This window comes from Passer montanus, unplaced genomic scaffold (assembly GCF_014805655.1).
Source record: "Passer montanus isolate IOZ18808 unplaced genomic scaffold, ASM1480565v1 scaffold38, whole genome shotgun sequence".
In the NCBI taxonomy this organism is placed as follows: domain Eukaryota; kingdom Metazoa; phylum Chordata; class Aves; order Passeriformes; family Passeridae; genus Passer; species Passer montanus.
Window position 1 is genome coordinate 6012568 of NW_024368596.1, and position 21841 is coordinate 6034408.

Below are 21841 nucleotides of genomic sequence, written 5' to 3' on the forward strand. Positions count from 1 at the left end.
TGTTTGCAAACAAACCGTCAATGTGCCCCACAGATATTTCCACCCATGGAAAAAGTGAGCATGTTTCCCTGTAGTTATGGCCACCATGGGGCTGCAGCAAGCTCAGGGCTAAATTCATCCCTGGCATGAGGCTGCCACCCTCTCTCCAAGATCCACCTTCCCACACCTGTGTGCATGAGCAAGAAGTCAGTAAAATATAGCATAAGTATGGGTTGTGGTTATGATTGATTGCTTTTAAATTGAGTTTACTAGCAGGACAGGACAGAATTAAATAATCTCATCCAGCTGCTCACAGATGCTGTGTCCTTGTTGAAGCTAAGGATAGGTGAAAAAATAGCTTTTAAGATACACACAGTTCAGGAACAGAAATGAAATTTAAAAATAGCAAAAATAATGGCTGCTCTTTTTAACTCAATCAATCAAAGGGTTTTTTCTCAACCATTTCACAGTGCATGTCTTTACTTTTTGATCTTCAATATAGTTTTACCTTGGAAATATTTTTTTCAAGCTTTAGTTTTTCCTTTTGAGGGATGGGCATTTCTGATGTGAGAGTCACAGGGTACCTCATGCATGGGGCACTGCACAAAGTCACTGGTGGCAAAGCTGCAGTGTTTGGAGACCAAGAGCCTCTTTCCCCACAGGGAGAGCCTGGCAAGTGACTGCCTCCGTGGCTGGCACTGAGAGGCTGAGAAAGCTGCAGAAACCCCTGCTGAAGAGAGACCAAAAACTCCCACCACTGAGTTTATGGCCTTTCTATCTCATTATGCAGGTATTCATTACCCCCTTTACGTGAACCTGGGGACTCAGGCATCCTGCTTGGTTTTTAAACCAGTTGTTAAAGTATTTGCACATAAAGTAGTTGCTGCCTACTGCAAATCTGATTAATGTGGACGGCAACAAGCTGTAAAGCTGCTGCCTATTTCTTCTCATTTTCCAAACTACCTGTGCTCTTGGGGATTTCATCCAACTTTCCCATTTCTTAACCTATTCTCAATATTAATAGCTGATTTCAGAAAAAGTATGTGTGTAATTAGCTGGAGAGGAAAACCAGCCAGAATCATTTAATTCTGCAGATTTCATTGTCTCATCAGATTTCAACTAAAGAAAATCATAAAACTTTTCACTGTGAGATCCTGTCCTAATGTGGAGTCACCACCTTACCCAGCCAACCTGCATTCTCCAGCACTTGGATGAAGAAGCATCTATTACTGTAAAACAGCTGTAAACACACAACTTTGCTAGTCTGGTTAAGAAATCTATAAAGTCCAGCTGCTGAATCTCAACCCCAGGCTTCCATACAAATCCCTTTACTGCCCCACTGACTAGGGGAATTGCAGCTTTTAAGAAATCATGGAAATGCTGTGTTTGGGAACAAGGGACAGTAACACTGAGGCACCTGCCAGGGATGGAAATGGTTCATGCCTTAAACATTGTTATGAAGGGGTTTTGCCCATTATAGCAAAAACTGTATAAAGAAGCCACAAGCACAGAAGCCCACCCCTCCCTGAAGATACCTGACTGGAGCTTTGGACCTTGAGTTAAGACACATAGGTAAGATAAAGGGGACACTATTGGTCAGTAATCTCAGGCTGAGAGAGAAGAATGCATCCACAAGAAATCCAAGCCCAGCAGCTGTGCTGAGAATCACCTCTGGCCGCGTTTGGGGTGGGGGAGACCACAGCCCACAGAGGCCAGGTTTACACAGACCCTTCCACAACTGAGGGTGGGGGAAGGAGGTTTTTAGTGCGTGGCATAACCTCTGGTCAGAGGCACTGAACATCCATCCTCCCTTACACAAATAGGCCCAGCTGTGAAATCCCCAACCCCACAGGCCACATGCATGGGACATCCACGTGGGAGGCAGCTGAGGGGGTGTCATAATCCATCAAAGACCCCTCAAAGTGCTCCCCAGACTCATTCCTGAGGCTTTGCACCACAGCATTGCAGGTGACACCAAGTGATGTGACAGACCCAGAGTCTGTTGCAAGACTGCCCCCCACCCTGGGGGGAGGTACCTGGGCATTCCCACCTGGCCTGAGCATATATTATTCCATAGGATACTCTGCTTTTCAGGGGATCCTCACCACCAAGAAGGCCACCTGGAGAGGATCAACAGAACATCATTGGGATCCATGGAGTTTTTGGATCATGGAGTCTTTGGATATTGTCTTTATTCTGTCTCTGTCACTGTCTTTCTCTCGTTCCCTCCCCCTCTTTTCTATTTCTTTCTCTTCCTTTCACTCTCTCTCTCTCTCTTCCTCTCATATTTACTATTAAATAAAATCCATACTGTTGACTTTGGCATATGGTCTCATTTGCACCTTAATTCAGGCAGAGGCTTTTCTAATAACTGAAAAACCAGACCATAACAGCACCAACCAGGATAAACTAAACAAAGGATATAGGGGCTTCTTGGGCAGAAAAAAGATAAATCATCACATGCTAACACAGCTCTGTATCACACTAGTGAGGCTGGAGGAATACCCCCAAACAAGATATTTTCACTGCAGTTTGGCATCCAGTCAGACTCACACTGACTGCTCCAGGTTTCATCCATTTATTCTTGTGGATCTAAAGCATTGATTGCCATCCTATTTCACACTGCTGCATCTGTGCCATGGGGCTGAGAATGCAAAATAGAGCAGCAGGTTGGGAGCATAAGGAAATGAGAGAGAATTGTGGGTCAAAGGGATGCTGCTCCTGTTGGGATTATGACCCCATCACCTTCCACAGAAAATGGTGATTTGTTTAAGCACCCAAGCGCTGCCCTGTAAGACACTGCACACTTGTTTTGTTTGGAGAGTATTCAGCATATTTTGGACACCACTGTTTTGTGCCTTTCCTAAATCAGTCCAGCTAGCAATCCCTGCAATAAGCTATAAAAAATTTATCTAAAAAATAGTACATGAAGGAAAAGTAGTTATAAGTGCTCTGAAATATTTGGTCATGAAAAACAGGCTCCGACAGATAGGACTGCTTAGACCTCTTGGGTCATCAAGTCTACTTCTCTGCTATCTTAGCCAAACACATCATGTAATACCCTTCAGAAACTCATTTAAGTCCATCTTAAAAGTAGCTTGGGATTTGTTGTTGTTTCCACTGCTCTCACTGGAAAGCAATTGCAGAACATTGCTGTTCTGTTGTTTGGAAACCTGGTTCCAGTTCCTATCCTAAATTTATTCATGACCAATTTATGCTCATTTGTTCTTGTGCCAATGTTGTCCTTCAGTTTAAATAGATGTTTTCTCTTCCTAGAGCTTATGCCCATGTGGTATTTATAGAGGCCTCCCTCAGCGTTCATTTTGCCAAATTCCTCTGCACTGCAGGCTCTCCTTTCCATGGTCACCCTAATCATCTTTTTCCATAGTTTCCAAAAACTGAAGCACAATTATTCACAATAATAATTTGTGAATACTGTGCACCATCCTGGCTGATTTCTAACACTTGCCTCATACACCATTACAGGTGTTTCATTACCCTGGTGAAAATAGCCAGATTTGTATGGCCTGTGCATTCCCTTCCTCAGTAGTTTCTTACCTATGAGCATGCAGGTATAGTATAAACCTGATTAACAAAACCCAGATGCATGAACTGGCACTCAAATCCTTCTGAATTTTGTCTAATTTATCCTACTCTCAAGGTCATTCAGCTCTTCCTAAATGAGAGTGTTATTCGTCTTTGCAGTGACAGTGCCTGCCTCCCGTATGCCACTGGTAACTTCCATTAGCACACACTTATTTTTTATGGGATCATCATTAATTAAAAATGTTAAATATTACTAGGCCCAAGACTGATGTTTGAGAAGCCTCACTACTTTCTCTCAGTACTGATCTCCTCCTACCCTCACATTCTTACTCACTTTTTCATTTCTGTCTTTATCTCCCCTTTTTAGGTAATAATTTCCCACATGGCGCTGTACCAAATGCCGTACTTAAGTTTAGATAATTAGCTGTAAGCACTTCCTTTGTCTAGAAAAATCAATTATGATGATATTTCAGGTGCCGGAACTTGTAGAAGTACCTGAGAAGTGGCAGAAGGGAGAAAGAAAATGAAATTACCTGAAGTTTTTTTAACACCTTTTGAAAGATTTAGGCTGATTTTAATTTTCAAAGGAGCTGCTTCATTCATCCCTAGCAATGACATTTTCATACATTGTTGAATTTTATAACAATTCTGAATATTATAACACTAACGCAAGAGCATCATTAAAATTCTTGGTTATTGTTATTTGACTGAAAATAAGAATGACCTTCAAGACCTTTATGAAATTAATGCTACTGCAGAACTGTTATAGAAAGGCCTTGTATAAAGGGCTATAAAGCAAGACAAAAAGGAAAATATCTGCATTGGTAGTTTTGCTGATACAACAGTGTTACCACAAATGCCATCCCTGTAGAAATACAGGGAAAAAGCACCTTCAAAACCAGGAGCTTTTGTAAAGTTTTTGACAAAATATCTAATTGGTAAAATGACACATTAAAACACAGCTAAGTTTAAATATGATTTTCACTATTTCATGTCACTTTCATTTTTAGTATAATCTGAAAAAATATTCAAAACAGTACAGAATAGTATCTGCAGAGAGATATTAGCTATTCACATAAGAAAATAATGCTGAGATTTAGAAAAACATTGGTTATTTTAGAGCATCTCCAGAGTCACCATTATCATGTTTCCTTTTTGAGCTGAAATGAAAGAGGTTGAGAAAAGCAGGCTACAATTAGGAAATGTGTAATTAGCTGGGCATCAATGCAGAAGGAGAATACAAAGAACTTGTGGCTTAAAATTCACAGATAAGCATGTATTTATACAGCCTCCATGTTAGTCATCATATTCTCTGTGTGGTGCTTGGGAAAAAGGGGGCAGAAATGGATGCTGGTTATAATAAATAGAGTTTGGATATAGGCGTGGATTCCAGCTTTATATTCTGGGACACACACATTGTTCATATTGAGAAAGGCCAACCTGTGTTTGGCCTAAAGAAAAGGAGGGGGCCTCTTGTTCTCTTACAATGCCCCAAAAGGATGGTGATGGAAGGTGAGGGTCAGTCTCTTTTCCCAGGTAACAAGTGACAGGATGAGAGGAATGGCCTCAAGCTGCACCAGGGGAGAACTAAATTAGATATTAGGAAAACTTTTTTACATGGAAAGGATGGCCAAGCATTGGAACAGACTGCCCAGGGAAGTGGTGGAGTCACCATCCCTGGAAGTGTTAAAAAAGTGTGTGGACATGGCACTTGAGGACATGATTTAATGGTGAGCACGGTAGTTATGGGAGTGGTCGCAGATCCAGGCTTTTGCCCCTTTAAATTAAATTTATAGCCTAGGGAAAAACCTCATTACCTCAGAATATTCAGTACTCAAGTGCACATTAGCTACTGTAAGAATTTCCCTATGGTGCTGAGAACTTGAAAAAATAAACTTTCTCATCACCTGGAATTAGGTGTTTGGTGCCATTGGTCAGAACTCATTGTGGAGAAGAACTGAGAATGCAAAAGATTATGGACCTTTATGAATGAAACTCATCAACATTTGTCTTCTGAGCACAGGTAAATGCCCACAATACCATAAATGACGACATTTCACTGAACTTTAACAATATTATTTCCTCTGCATAGCCTCACTGCTTACCTGCGCAGTTGTTTTGAATGCTTTGTGAGTGAGATAACACTAAAATTGAAAGCTACATAATATAGGTGAAATTCATATTAAAAGACATCTGTGTTTTAACGCGGTTTCTTTTGCCAGTTAATATTTCTTATATCTTTCTGCAGAAGCAATGCAAGAGCGGGCTATTTTGCAGGTGCATGTGCATTGCCAAGCAGAGATGCTGTTTGTGATAATATCAGCATAAGAAAATCTACTCAGAGAAACTTGAACCTTTTTAGTTTTTGCTATTACTCTTTCAAAAACTCTTTCCCGTAAAATTCAGCGATGCGCGGGCAGTCATCAGCATTAGGCATCCAACTGCTTTGAAGCCCAGAACCTCCATGTCTTTGTGATTTAGCTGAACTAACTTCAAAGTTGACAGGGCTAAATGACATCAGGGTACTCTCAGGGTGAAGCAAAGGTGCACACAGGAGCTCTGCCTGGATACATTCCTGTGCGAGCAAGTCTGCAGTTGGTATTCAGCTTTAGAAACTAGATCTCCACACCACACACACACAGAAGTTAAAGTTGATTTGCTGACATGGCATCTGAGTTTCTAATTTACCTGAATTACAACAGCACCATGTAATTAGGCATAAATAAGGGCCTTTGTTCTGGAGGGGAGGAAAGTTTTATCAGTTCTGAACCATATGCAATTGCGTGTCTGATCTCTGCCTGCAATTATTTCAAATGCAGATCCAGATGATAGCATTTATATTCATTCTGAGATTCATTGAGTTTGAGGCCAGAAGGGATCATTATACCATCTGGTCTGACCTCCTGGATGCCACAGACCATTACATTTTCCCAATTACCTCTATATCGAGCCCTGTAACATGTGTTTGACTAAAGCATAACTATTTTTGACTAAAGCTTATCTCCCAGTAAGGCACCTAGTCTTGATTTGAGGCCATCAAGAGGAGAGAATCCACCACTTTGTGAGTACTTTGTTCCAATGGCTAAGCACACTCACCATTAAAAATGTAGGTCATGTTTCCAATTTGAATGTGTCTGGCTCCAGACTCCATCCATTGGATCTCATTACACTTTTCAGAGCTAAGTCAAAAAGCTCTTTGACACCCACTATTTTTTCCCCTGTGTAAGTGTTTATTCCCTGCAGTCAAGTCGCCTCTCAAGTATTTTGTTTTGTTTTTTTCTAATAAGCTTTGGTGAACTCTGAAAATTCACAGGGCAAAGCTGTTTTTGCAGTCCTTCTGTGTATTTTTATTTTACCTGATATCTATTTCACCAGTGCCCAGATGTTTCTCTTGGTGCCAGTGATGCACACAAGGAGCAGAGGAGTCTCTGCCGCCCTGGCAGCATGTCCTGACCTGCTTTTCTGTTAGGAACTGCCAGCCTATAATGAAGTGTCTCCTTCCCAGTACGCAGCTGTGAGGTGAGGCAAATGACACTGTGCTGAAGGTTCATAACTGCAGAATTCAGAATGTACCAGTTGATCCCAACGGGAGCAGTTTATGGTGTAATCCAGGTTTCTTTTATGGTGGTTCTCACCCCATCATCCCATACTATCAATTTGTGGTGATGCACAAACTGCTTCCCCTGAAACCAAACATTGGTCATGGCAAAATAAAAATGTGCTCTGTGCACATTTCTTTGTCCAGCTAGAGTTTCTAATGTTTTGAGATTCCAATCATAAGTCTACCTGTAATAGCACAAAGGGAAAATATATGGATGGGGGGTTAAGATTTTGGCTGTTTATTAACCAAGTTTAAACTAATTGTTTGAACATAGTTCAGTACAGCCTAGCGGGTATTCCATCATTGCACTGAGATTTTTCATTTCATGAGTTGTTTAAAAACTATTGTGGTGATATTCTATTGGTCTCAGCACAGAGAAATACACACACATACTTGCACTGAGTATTTTATGTAGATACCACACTAACTGTGGTCCTCATTGCATGCTTGCTTCATGCACCAGGCAGTCACCAAACCAGACACAATCTCAATAAGGGAAAAAAAACAAATGTATTCTGGTTATACTAATAGTTCTTGGAAAGTTTTGCCGTAGTATTTTGGGCACAGCTTGCTTTTCTGGCCTACATCATAGACTTCAGCAACAAGAAAAATTATATTTCTGTACAAAAAAACCCAAAACCAAAAAACCCAGAACAGATGTGTTCATGTATACACATACACACACATGCATGTGGAGCTTATTAATTTTAAAATAGCTATGTTTATTAAATTTATTTTCTTTTTTCTGGCAGATCCTGAAAATGTCCTCACTAAATGTTATCTTTCCTCACTAATGAAAGACTGCAACAGAGTTATTTTGCTTCAGCCCAAGCCAGAAACCTTGCATTGGACTCAATGTCAGGCAATACCATCTGCTCATAACCTACACAGATACTAAGATGACAGTAGTTCCAATCCTGTTCTGACTGAAATCAACAGCACAGCTGCCCTGCTTGTAATGAGAGCATGAGCCAGTGAAATTTCTCTTGACAGACAACAGGAAACTTGGGGTTTTTTGGAGAGCAGCAATCTTTAGGCAAGGACTACTCAGCATTCGAGCACAGATTAGGAGAACACTGCAGATCTGGTATCCCCAAGCAGGGCAGTGAAAGTCTGTGGGTGGACTAAACCCACGTCCTTTTAATTTCACTATTGATTACAGACTCAAATACACTGAGAGAAAAGAGCAAAAGAAATTGAGCTGGCCAAGACAACAACATTTACGTGCCACAAGAGACTCTTACTCCTTGTATCACTGTCACAGCTCTGTGCATTTAAGGCCATTCCCTGAGGCAGATGAGGCTTTTCCAAAGGTTAGAAGCTAAGCAGATGAAGTCTGGGTGATGCAGAGGATCCACATAACTCTGCATCACTGCTTTCATTCTTTACCAGATGGGTCCCCTCTGAGATCCAGCATGGCAAGGGCCTGCAGGAAGGCATTCCCCTTGCTGGCATGCCTTGGCAGCCCTGCTGGCTGGGAAGCCTTGTCCCAGGCATGGCTGAGCCCTCCATCAGAGGCAAGGTGAGCCAGAAGGACAAGATGAGGAAGATTTCATGGGTTACAAACCTGTCAGAGCTCAAGAAGTATTTGGAACACACTCTCAAATTCATGGTGTCCCCTGCAAAGCCAGAAATTGGACTCGATGATCTTTGTGAGACCCTTCCAGCCCAGGATATTCTGTGATTTTGTGGTGGCTTACTACTGTATTTAAGATAAATAAAACTGTGTCAGGCACAAAGACACACAGTGTTCAAGGCTGAAAGGGAAGCCTCACCTTTGCCTCCTGTGATGTGTCTCTTGGCCTGTGGGTAAAAAAATTTGAAATGGCAAAGGCCAGTAGGGAGCGGAAAAAGCTAAAAGCACTAAAAATATCATCCTCCTCCGTGTCAAAAGGGAAGTTTCATTTGGAGCTGAAACCTGCTGCTTGACTTGGCATAACATACCCATGAAAGGCTGGTAGCAGGTCTGTGTAGGTGGGTCCCAGGTCCCAGCCTGGGTAGAAACCTCCCCTGAGGCTGCTGCCTCTGCAGGACTGGCTCCTTAAAAGCAACCATAAAGTACTTTGAGTACTTGAGTCATGTTTTATTTGTATGTAGTCATTCATGGCTCACATGGGGATGGTTCTAATACCCTGATGGTGTTTGGGGACAGCATTTTCATCCTGACCTCCCTGTCTGGGTGAGACCTCATTCCCCTCTCCCTGGGACCTTAAATCTGCAGGTACTGACAGGCATTTTGCTGAGGGAACTGTCACCTAAAATACCACTGAAAAACCTCTCTTCTAGAGGTACAAGGAAAATGTGTATGGAAAAATGAGAGACTAGATTGGTTAGATACATTTTTTTTGCCCAGTGCTTATCACAAATCCCCTCACAGCAAAAACATTAGCTGTGTCGGAACAATTTGCACTCAGGCTTTCCAACCTGTAGTTCAAAAAATGTAAACATCAGCCCATTAAGATTTAATTGCTTTTTATATTCTCCGTGGAAGCTTTTACTATGAACTATTCATAAGCACATTCAGGGTTGTCAAAAAAAACCCAAAACATCAGGGCTTTGCATTCAGAGGAATGAATGTACTCAGGAACAACTTCAGTTAGCAGGTTGCAGTGACCCTGCCCTGAGAGAGCCTCCAGCCCTCCAGGGAGACCCCAGCCCGCTGGTCTGGGGCAATCCAGTGGCAATGGGACACTTGGGGACCTCACTGGTGCCAGGAGAGGAAACAGTGCCAGCCATGTGGGCTAAAGAAGGCACATCATTCTGTGCTGCTAAATGTAGGTGTTTGACTTCAATTTCCTTCTCTTGTTTGGCAGGCAGAAATCTCTGACCTGAATTCTTTTCCTACCTTAGAGAACTTCTCACCAAATATGAAAGGGTTTTCCCCCACCCAGATATTGCATTGCAAACTTTAAAGTAAAATACAATTCTGATTTTAGTTTCATTTAATTAGTTTTTTACATAAATATTTCATTAAATATTTTCCTTCTTGTGTTGCTGAAACACTTTCTTTACTATTCTTCCTGCAATATTTTCACCTAAAATTTCTGAGAGACAATAGAATAAACCTGGCAGATTTTAGGGCATTCTATTTTCATAACTTTTCCAAAATTTCCTCTGTTTTTTCAAAAATTTCAGCAAACTTAGCTTCTATATTCTATGATAACATGTACATACTTTAACTGAAAAACTACTGAGTGAAATAAATACTGAGTGAAAAAATGGAAAAACTAATAAATGGCAAGAAATGAGTAAATTCTACACATGCTACATTTCATAGAAAGAGGGGACAGTCACTGAAAAAAAAATATTCTTTTTCCTTTACTAAGCCATGTCTTGACTACACACCAGTGGAAATGTTTCTCTTAACTCCCAGATATTTGAAGTCAGATAATTTCATGGAGTGTCACATATTTAACCCATTCCTTTCTTATCAGTTTTACCCCCTGGAACAAGCCTCATCTTTCATTTGTAAGGATATATAAATGACCCCCCAACTAGTAACAGTATAACCACAAGTTTGAAACCCCCTCCAATTCAGCATCTGGAACACACTCCTCTGCCTTAATTTTCAAGAAGAAAGAACCAAGGCTTTATAACAAGTCCCCATATTCCTAATCAGTCACAAAAAGTTAAAAGTTTATGCAGATATGGTTATGTGCTTTCTTTACATGTGTTAAAATGTCATACTTCACTTCCAATGGCAAATCTAGGTAGGGACAAAGTATTTATAGCAACACCATTAAAAAAATCATAATCCATTTGTTCTACACAGTTGGTGCTCTATTAATGCAATATATTTGCTGTTGCCTTGATTAGGGGAAATCTAATAACATGAAACTAGATCACTAATTTTTGACCTCCTACTTCTCAGTTTCCTTCAAGGGGTAAAGAACTGTTTTACTGAAACCTTTTTAAATTATATTCATTGAAAATTATACGCGAGTAAAACTCGTTCAGCAGATTATTTCTTCATAGAGAAAGTGAGAAAGTGTGAAATTACCTAAGCCTAGAGCAGCATTGGGAACAATGCAATGAGTCTTTAGCACTGCAATCCCACTCACCTGCTAGTAGAGATCACCATTTCTCCAGAAAATAGCCCCCACTAGTCTATAATGTGCATCTATCTTTTTATCACCCACAGGCAAGATTTGTTTCCTTCCCTTCGGCGCATTTTCCCTGGTAGTGCAAACTGCTTTTCTTCTGTCCCTCTTCCCCACACTGAACATTACCTCCCACACCTTCGCTGTGCTCTCCTCAGCTTCAAAGGAACAGAAACCTCCCAACAGCTGTAAGAAATAAAGTCAGTCCTCCAATAAAGCTCCTGGTCCATCTGAACTGGTGGCAACGCTGCATTTTTTCACTGTGTTCATGTTCCCTGGGGCTCCCCCATGACAGGCCACACGTTCCACTGTGGGAGAGGCAGTCAGGCAGGCAGGCAGGCAGGACAGGGTGAGCAGAGCTCAGGAACCATTGTTTTCTCTAGTTCTCCCTATTTAAAAAAAGAAAAAAAAAAATTATTGTTCCTCTCCAAGCTCTGTCTAAGCACAACCAGCAATGAAAGGCTGACTACATGGGAGAGGGTTTAATTTTGCAAGAGAACAAGTAGAACAGTGATATCTCTCATGAATTAAAACATTCAACAAAACCAGTGCTGGGCACATGTTCCTTACCTTCCTGAGTATGTTTTGTGCAGTTAGACAAAACAGAGCTCAAAATTACATCCAGGGCAATGGAAAAAGATTGCTGTATCACCACACACTGCAAAAAGAGAGCATTTTAGGTAAAAATATTCTGACAAATATGTGTTTGGAAAAGAGTTTCAGATCCTTCCATGAAAGATGCAAGGCATAGTCTTGTATATACAGTTCTTGCTTAACTTTTGTCTCACATACAGGCTTCAGTCATCACACAGCACTTGTTTCCAGCCTGTATTCATATGTGTGAGCCTGTGGCAGTTTCCAGCAGGTACTTCAGAGCCACAGCTCAGCCTGATTTTATAGCCTGATCTGCAATGATCACCCTGCAAACCATGTCACTTTATATGACGGCCGAGAAATTATTTCCCCTATCAAACTACTTTATAACCTTGTTTAAAACATTATTTTGTTCAATTTCTTCCTCTTCACTTCAAACAGGTTTTTTGGTCCTATTTTTTGTGCAGGTCTTTTCTGAAGATGTTGAAGCACAATGCTGCAGCTCAAATACACAAGGCTCATCTGCCCTGGCTGCTGAGCAGTGCTAATCTACAACATCCTCTTGATTGCCTGGCAGGGTATGCAAGAGGAAAGCACCTCAGGTTCCAGATCAACTACCAAAAAATTAATAGTGGCCCAAGTATTATCCAAAAATTGGTAAGGTCAACAATCCCACCCTAAATGTGTCTTTCTTTTCTTGAAGCGGCAGTTTAGGACATAATTTGCTGACTATCATAACCATAATGTTATTTAAATTGAATTCCCTCTGAATGTAATTTACCACCAAAGTTTATTGAGCTTATTTTAACACCATAGCGGGAGATTAAAAATTAAGCTATCATTTCAACTATTTTTATAAAGGTTACATTAGTACTTTTCATTTCTTTATTGCCTTACTGAATGTCAGGGTGCAGAGCACTCAGTGAAGCCTGACAGTGGCTAAGGGACATAAAGGTCATGCTGTGTGCGTTTGCTTCAAAAGTTCAACCTTTGCTTTGCCTAGAAAACCTCTCACAAAATTACTGCCTACAACAGAAATAAATAAAACAGGAGATCTTCCACACCCACAGCACCATTGTCACTGCAAGAAGTTCTGACCTGGGGAAACCCACCCATCCTCAGAACTATCGCTCCATTTTTGTTTCAGTAATGTTTTAAATTCAGACACAGAATTCACCTCTGCCTACATGGAGCAATACAATCACACCCTCCCATTGCAGCTGGAACATGAGGGCTTTGACAGATCCCTGGGATTCTTCTGATATTAATATCATGCAAATTAATTATCAACAATAATAAAACACATGATGTGTGATTACATATTAGGTGATAACAAAAATTAACTCACACTGAAGAATGTGTCTGCTCTGGTCTTGCCCCAAGCACCCACACACGTCTCTTCATTGTCATTAGTGCACCTTAATATAATAATTTAGAAATTAATTTTAAATGTGCATCATCAGTTGAAAACATTTTTTGTCCACTTCAAAGGAACAAATATCTCATAGTAGGGTTTAAATTGAATTAAGACATGAAGTATTTGCTTAACAGGGCACTTGAACTTTATTAGAGGTTAGTGCATCACTTTTACTGCTGTTGCAGTGTTAATCTCAGGGTTCTTTTCAGGAGCTGCTCTGAAGTCGTTACTATCTGAAGACACTTAAAAATTCAGGATGTGAGCAGATGGAGAGCGGGGGGGTCATTTCTGACAGGACAAGGAAGGAAATGTTATGGGGTCCAAGCCCTGAGGGCAGAGGGGCCACTGCCACCATCCAGCCACTCTTGGCACAGGGCACTGAGAGCCCAGGGGCAGCACCACAGAGCCCAGCAACAAACCCAGAGCTTCCCAGGACGTGGATCTAAAATAAAAAAGGTGTTTGTGAAAGTGTTCATGCTGTGGAAGGTGTACAGGGTTGGGGCACCGGGGCTCCTGCTTGGATGAGCTTTTTGTCACTTCTCCTGCATAATCATCCCAGGTGTAACACTGAGGAGAAGGCAGAAACGAAGGAAATTCCACACAACTGGCTGAGAAAAATCTCCAGCAAGATGTAAAAACCCACCCAGTGCCAGACAGCACTTTGGCTGTTCAGCCTTCCTGTGCACTGGGGCTGCCAGTCCATCTCCACCGCGTGCCCTGAGCGTCCCACACCTCGCTCTGCACGTCGTGTGGCTTAGGTTAGTTTATTTTTAATTGTTTCCATGAGGTTTGACACAAACACAGAGGTGACCAACTGTAAATGTGAAGTGTTGCACGGCCCTGTGAAAACCAAGGAACCGCAGCCTTAGCAGCCTTTAGCCCAGAGCCTCGTGCACCCCACCGTGCTCCAGCTGAGCCACGCTGGGCTGCTCTTGACGTCTGAGCGGTTTTCTCCTTCTGGGGAGACAGTGTAATGTTCAGCATTTCTCATTATGCCTTTTTTTGGCTGTTGTCTCCTTCATCTGGTTTATCTGGTTTTCCTCCCTGTACTTCTACATAAGCTTTCCAGGGCCCTGGACACCTCTGTACATTACCAGGTACAATGCCTGCAACTCTTGAATGAGCTTAAACTTGAGAAATTTATTCTCAACTTGAGATCCCATTTAAATCAAGACAATTTTTAGACCAAGAAGTCTTTCTTTTTGAATTTGCAATATATAAAAGTCCTGTCAATGAACCACTTGGGCCTGGTAGAAATGCACAAGCCAAAAAGCTACAACTCTGAAAGTACTTTTTCTCCTGTGCTATTTGTTCTTCATTACAACAATGCAAAACACTGGAAATAAAAATGAAGAAGACAAATTAGAGTCTGGTTAGCAAGGGAGATATAAGCTAATACCAGTCACTGTTGTACTTCCGTATGCTGCTTAATGAATCAATGCTGGCAGGAAAAAAGATTGCTGGTGCCTAAGGCACTTAATAACAGTGTGTAACATAACATGCATTTCCCTTCAGGTGTCACTCAAAAAAGTTGGTATGGACAATTTCTGTTTCTGAAGTAATGAGAGCAGAGGGTGATGCTGTCAAGATGAGGAATTTTGGCAGCATTGTGTGAAGCTGCACACAGGCAGGCAGTTTGTCAGGTGCCTGGGCAGGACTTGGGGGCAGGAGGGTCACCCCAAGGCTGAGGACAGGAGTGTCCTCCCCACCCTGGGCACCACCAGAGATCTGGCACTGCCACCAGCTCCAGGGATGCCAGACAGGTTTAGAAATGAGCATGAAAGCTGCTCATGTGAGAGGTACTGAAAGCCTGCAAGCATCAGCTGCTGCCCTCAGAGCCCACAGAGCTGGAAACAAAGAGAACAAACGTGAATAAAATTAAGTGCGTGGAACAGCCTCCTGTCAGCAGAGATGTTGAGGGTGTTGCAATGCACAGCTCACAGCTATTAGCATTAACCTGAAAAAACACTTGATATTTGGCTTCACCTTCTTCACATCTCACATATTCCCCCACCTTGGGCTGTTGGACTTTCCTTTGGCCTCCACCTCACAGCCTCTGTTCAAGTTTACCTGTGGAAGGAGCCACCATTCCTACTCATCTGTGGCTGCCTCGTGTAGGTCCAGGTCTGCTCTCCAAAGCATCCTCATTGGTATGAACAGTGTGTAACCACCAGTGAAGAACTTTAGGATTCATTTTAGTGAAGTATGTAAGGCTTGAACTGTATTATCTCATCTGGCAATTAATACTATTAAGAGATCCTGTACAGTGTAACAACAGCTATAAAATTGCTTTAGCTACATGGGATGCAGAGAGAAGAAATTACACTACATGATCATTATTATTATTTTTGAGGTTTTTGACATTTGCTTCTGCTTAATTTTGTAACATCCTTCATGAACTTATTTCTTTTCAAAATTACTTATTGGCAGAAAAAATGGTATTAACAATCTAAAAGGGATGTCACGTCATTTCAGAATGAGTCAAGGTCAGCTAGTTCCTTTTTTAGGTACAAAATCCCACACTGCTCCCTGCCAGCAGGACAGAAGCTGCCTGCATTCTTCTGTCTGCCACATTGCATGTCTGGGCAATGAGGGAAAACAAACAAGAGGAAATGAGAGGGTGCACCAGCTGACCTGGTGTTGCAGGGGATGAGGTTTAAAGACTAATTTCATAGGAATAAATTTCATAATAAATTTCACAGAGAATCTAAATCATATTGCGATGGCAAAGGAGCATTGCCCTGACACAAATCTCCAGTGCTCTTTCAAATATCCACGGTGACAGCAACTGCAGCCACTGGTTTGTGTCCTTTGACTATAAGCCAGTTTGTACAATTAATAACGCATCCCTGCCCAATCAACAGAACGATCCGTCCTTGCCCCTAGGTACTAATCATGTGTCAAGACAATTAATTGCAGAGATGTACTATGTGAGGAAGGTTGCCCTTAATGTAAAATGTGGCAATTCTTCTGAAGGGCCCAAGGCAACGATCGTCTCAATATCCCTCCTTGCAGTAACGCTGCCCTTTCTGAATGAGAGAGGAGAACTTAGTCAACATGAGACCTAAAAACAAACCTCCCCCTGGGTCCAAGCCCACGAGATCCGGAGCACGCTGCCACCTCCTGCTGAGCAGGATCACGCTCGTCAGCAAAGGTTACAATTTTCCACTTACATTGGATCAAAAGTCCCTGAATGGCTAAATTTAGATGCTGATCACCACAAAGGATTAAGAAGTTGGGTTTTTTTCTCCTACCAACTTTCCAATTCACAAGAAGCATTTCCCTCAGAGAAGCCTGGTCTGGCACAAGGGAAGGCTTACCATTGATTTTCACAGAAAAATGATCAGATCTTCCAGTATTCACCCTCTTACTGGGTGTGTAATTGGATGCAGATGAGGGGAGTCAGCCGGGAGCCTGAGGACACAGGTTTGGGCATGGAAATGAGTCAACATGTCAAGGTATTCTTTGTTTCACTTGGTCTACTCTTGCTCTTCCTTCTCCAAGGGAAATGGGAAAATCAAATGGGTCTGCACAAGGAGGACCAGGTCCCCTCCTGTGACTCCCTCCTTGCTTCAGCCTCTTGACATCTGCTCTGGCACTGCTCCTCACTGTCATCTGTCCAGGGGCAGCCTTCTCAGGAGAGGGGGACAGCTCATATGATGATGATCAGACAAGGAGCAACCAGAACCTCTTTGCCCCATCTGCAACCTGGTTGTTGTCAGGGTCCTTCCTTCTGGGTGGGAAGCAGTTGTTCAGCAAGAACCATGGCACAGCCTTGGTGACTGGGAGTTGTGATCTCCCCACTGCCTCACCTTGTCTCTTGATTTTTCACTTTGACTCATTGCTGCCAGTCATCCCTGTCATCAACAATAAGAGGTGCTGGGGCACATTTTACAAACGCGTGTGCTTAATCATCTTGATATCTGAGAGGAGCTGTGTAGATAAGAAGAGCTTTTATCTCCTTTTCACAGTGGCAGTGTGAACCCTCCAGGGCTGCACAGGATGACTGCAGCCACACAAGGTTCCAGCAGCAGTGTGCACCCCCTTGTGCAAAGAAAAGAGGAGAAAAGCCCTTCCAGTCCTCACCGGGTGGGTTTAACCTCATGCATCACTTTCGGGACCTGGTGAGTGCCACCAAGCCTGTTACTGCAGACTCAAGATAACCTTCCCCTACTTTGATGTGGCTCTCCTTGGCTCATCCTTACCAGGAAAGGACACAGCCAGCCTTCCTGGCTATTTTGGTACCATTGCCATTGCAAGTCCACCCTGCTGGAATGTGTGGCTCTCCTCATCCCGCTGCGAAAGGACACCCATCCCCTCATCACCGGTTTCCTTCATGTACAACAAATTGTACTTGTAACAGGAGAGCCCAGGCAGAATTCCCCTGAGAGTCTGAAATGACATTTCTCAGGATTTGACAATAAAACACCACTTGTGTTCTGCCTCTCATCTGTTCACCCTTTCAGTTAAGCTTTCACCCTGTGCATTAGAGAAATGACTCATCTTCACCATCTCTCATGCATTCGCATTCACAGTACCTTGCCTAAATCTTCAGTTTTTCACTATCACCTGAAATATATACTCTTTAATATCTAATATTACTTTATGGGGAAAAACCACTAAAAATAAATTACAGTTATAACGAGAAGCTTCCAAAGACTCTAATCCTAAAATGCACTCCTATAATAGCACAAGGGAATCTCCATACTCAGTATTAAAAGGATTATTTTTCAGTGCATCCCCACTTTCCCAGATACACACCGCTCTTCATTTTCACCTGAAAATTACTCCATAGATTAACAGAGAGACAAAACTCAATCAAGCATGTCTGTCATTGCAATTATGGCCTAGCTGTAAAGCAATTTCACAGAATGGGAGAGGACCATGATATACCTACCACAGCTTAAAAGCCTTCTTCGTTGCACCAGATTTACATAACTTTATTCAGTGTTGTAGATTAAAGGTTCAGAAAAAATTCATATTTGCCCATAGGGATGGGAAATGAGCAAAGCAGTGACACTGGAGGTACTTTATCTTTTGAATTGGGTTTTGCACCTGCAGAATTCCCCTCTTGCTTTTTTGGCAACACCTTGTGGCTTGCACGGACCTAATAACTGTAAGGGACTATTTGTATATTTGAATTTTCTATCTAATAAAAAATAGTAGTAAGTTGTGAAGATTGAATTAGAGACCTCTATGTATTTTGCTTTTGATTCAGGCTGTGGAGTTTGGTGGGGGAATTGTAACCCTTAACTCTGCAACAAGAAAATACACCAAGATCCTTGTGGTCTCTGCTTGAAGATCTTCCAGAGTTACTACAGCATGCCTTCAAAAAACCACCCCCGATGGCAATTTTAGAGCCATGTCTATCAATTCACATTGCCATGTACAGCCATTTGCAAATTCTGACGTGACCTCAAATCCTAAACCTGACTTGAAATTTCTTCAAGCAGTTTCTGACAGTTTAAGTAGGAATTGTGGACTTTTGAAATGAAAGCTGAAATTCTCACTCTTGCGAAAACACGATGTGATATGAGAGTTGACATGTCATCCACCCTGGCTCTGGAATGAGCATTCACACTTGTTTTACTGGGAAATGAGCAGGTCTTCTAAAGCTCCTGCTGAGCCCCTGCACCTGCAGGAAACAAAACTCTCCAGCAGCCACAAGAACGTGCCCCAGTTCTGCAGAGCTGCTGGGCTCAGGCTGCTGTGGCCCAGGCAGAGCATGGCTGGGTGATGCTGCACCATGCTCCTGAAAGAAACAGGCACAAATCATAAAGTCATAGAATCATTTAGATTAGAAAGGATCCAAAGATCATTGGGCCCAAGCATTAACCCACACTGCCAAGTCTGCCACCAAACCACATCCCTAAGTCACGACAGAAGTCTCTCCACACTGGGAAATGGAGAATACATTGAAAACTCAAAATAGTCAGCCCTGATTTGGTCAAATCAATGCAACCAAAGGTACTGTGGAGACTTCCAAAAAGCTGATCACATTTTCTAAGGAATGGCTGAATCATGCAATTTTCAGAGAGAAAACTACAATGATTCTTGGCAGTATGCAATTTGTTCCCATAGGGGCAAGAGAAGAACCCAGGGCCAGGGCTGCCTCTCCAGGATAGCTGGTCAGGGGTGCTGATTTTTGTTCCTTGTTATGAAAACTCTCTTTTGCCTACTTCAACAGAAAATAGAAATTTGATGCCATTTCACTTTGTCTTTTTCCCTAGATCCTGATTCTTCAAGGCTAAAGCTGAGCTCCCTGGAATGACTCTGGAGCTGAAACATATACCTAAGCCCTTGGCTGAATCAGTCCCTCTTGAAGTATAAGGAGGAAGATATTCAGGCTTTCTAATCCAGCAGCACAGCAGGGAAACTGCTTGTCTCTGCGTGATTGTGTAATTGCTTTTCAAAGAGAAGTGAGTTTCTCTATCCACATTGCACTAACAAATCTCAGAAGTCACTTTGGTCTTCCAGCCTAACTTTCAACATTATTTGTTACAGATAAAATGAAAGACACTTCTATTTCCATAGCTGACAAGCTTTGCCTCAGGGCATGCATTTATTTTCCATGCTGTTGATCTCTTCCTCCCTGTATCAGGCTAATTCATCAGATTAATAAAGGACGATTTAGCTTCCTGCAGGGTGTTATTGATCTCTCGGGGAACGTGGCAGTTGTTTGCTATGCCACCTTTCCCCTGAGCAAAGGGGATGATTTTTAAATATTTCTAATGCTTGAAGGCTACAGCTGGCTCTCACCAAGCAGCTACAGAGCAGCAAAAGGCAGCAGCAAAGGGGAAATGTAAAATTTATCACCTGAATCCCTCTTTCTCTGCCTCTGCACTCATCAGTGTGTCCAGAGCACACAAGGCCTCAGCAAGGAGGTGGGAGTGAGCACCTGGCTCCAACACAGGCTCCAGGAAGACAAGGCACATCTGGGTTGAGCTGGCACGTATTTCATCCACCCATGCCAGGCATTATTTCAAACATGCAGTGCAGTTCATAGATCATCAGGTCAGAGAGGCCCCTGTACCAGCCCTGTCTCAGACCCTGCTAGGTTCGGTTTCACAAATCTTCATGTGCCACCCAACACAGAAACAAGAGTGTCTCCTTGCCAGTGCTGAAATTCCTCTCTCTATCCCACCATGATCATTCCTTTACCTTCAAGATACAGTGCTGGACAAGGAGCTTTAATTCTCCATAATCTCTCAGTTGTTCTCTGGCTCCCTGCTTGTCTGGGCAGCAGTTCCTGTCCTGCAAACACAGCCTGGCTCCTGACTTCCAGGATGCCAGGCTTGACGCTTGACCTTATTAAAAAACAAACAAACAAACAAGCACTCTTTATTTGTGCCAAGCTAGAAAGCCCAAATATTCGGTCTCTGTCACTTACTACCTCATTCTTCACCTTTCTTCTCATTTTATGTCATCTGTGACTGTTTCATTTTCTCCCCAAAACCACAGATAGAAGTGTTAAACTGTGACAGAGCAACTGAGCCCCACCAGAGCTAGGCAGACACAAGCTCCCTTGCCCCCCTTTTTGCAGCTCTGTTCTGAGGCCTGCAAATCCCTTGCCTTGAAATACACTCAGTATGTACTACATTAATTTTATATAATTCTAATTCCTTAATCAACAGTTTTGAAGAATCAAATATCTCTGTAAATTACAACAACATTAATACCTTTAGCAGTCTAATTTGCAATCTCATTTAAAAGATATGAAGTTCTTTTCTGTAACCCTACAGTGAGTGGAATAACTTGGAGCACGTCCCCATCCTTCATTAGTCATTCCCTGCCCTGTGCTGTTCCATACATGTCTAGGTCTGGAGTTAAGCTGGGCTGTCCTCAGCTGCTTTCCAAGCTTGCTCTCTCTGCTGCCCCTCTGTGATGGCCCAAGCACCACTGACAATCACTACAACCACTCTGAGAGCTGTGTGGCCAGAATCAGTGGCCAGGGTGGCCCGTGCTATGCTGCTCACTCAGGTCACTGGGACACTCCATCCTGCAGTGTGGCCACAGCTCAAACTGGTTTCCCCCAAATATGACACATTTATTGAACGTTTCTGCAAGGATAAGTGCCTTTTCTGCATTATCAGTGGCTTTTCTGCATTAACAAAAGATCTTTTCTGCAGGGCTCGGCTGGTACCTGATGAAATAAATACCTTTTCTTACCAATATATTCTGGAAATTATTGAGCTCTTCTTGTATCATTTTCCTTCTCATATAAAAGGAAGCCCCATTTCTCAAATATAAACAAGTTTGGAACCAGAATTAGGCAGGGAAATGTTTGAAAAGAAGGGGTCAGGCACTGGTTTCCCCCAGTGGCAGGGGCTCTGTGGGATTTAACCAGATGATTAAAGACTGGCCCCACCCCATAACTCTGCAGTGTCTGGCCATGCTCCTATCCCCTATTCAGGCACATTTCTCACCATTATCCCTTAGCCCCACAGTTTCCAGTCCCACTTAGCAAGGCTGTGTTTATTTATCTGATTTTTGGCATGACAGATAAAACAAAGCTATCCCAAATTTCAGTCCATAAATCCCAGTAAACAGACTGGATTAACCTAGATTAAAAAAGAAAATAACTGCAGAGAACTTATTTTGGAA

The 21841-nt window shown here is 42.4% G+C and overlaps 1 protein-coding gene across 3 annotated transcripts in view; it reads right to left on the reverse strand.

Moving 5' to 3' along the window:
* SH2D1A (SH2 domain containing 1A) overlaps nucleotides 1-13270 on the reverse strand; it is a 30553-nt gene extending 17283 nt beyond the window's left edge. Inside the window, exons 1-3 of one of the 3 annotated variants that reach the window (XM_039717593.1) lie at nucleotides 13169-13228; nucleotides 11797-11884; nucleotides 11356-11615 (exon numbers count right to left, since the gene is read on the reverse strand). The gene's annotated coding sequence lies outside the window, so the exon portion shown is untranslated. Of the gene's footprint in view, nucleotides 1-11187; nucleotides 11314-11355; nucleotides 11616-11796; nucleotides 11885-13168 lie in introns of those variants that run through there. The other 2 variants (XM_039717591.1, XM_039717592.1) reach the window with 2 other exon arrangements.
* Between the last annotated feature and the right edge of the window lie 8571 nt (nucleotides 13271-21841).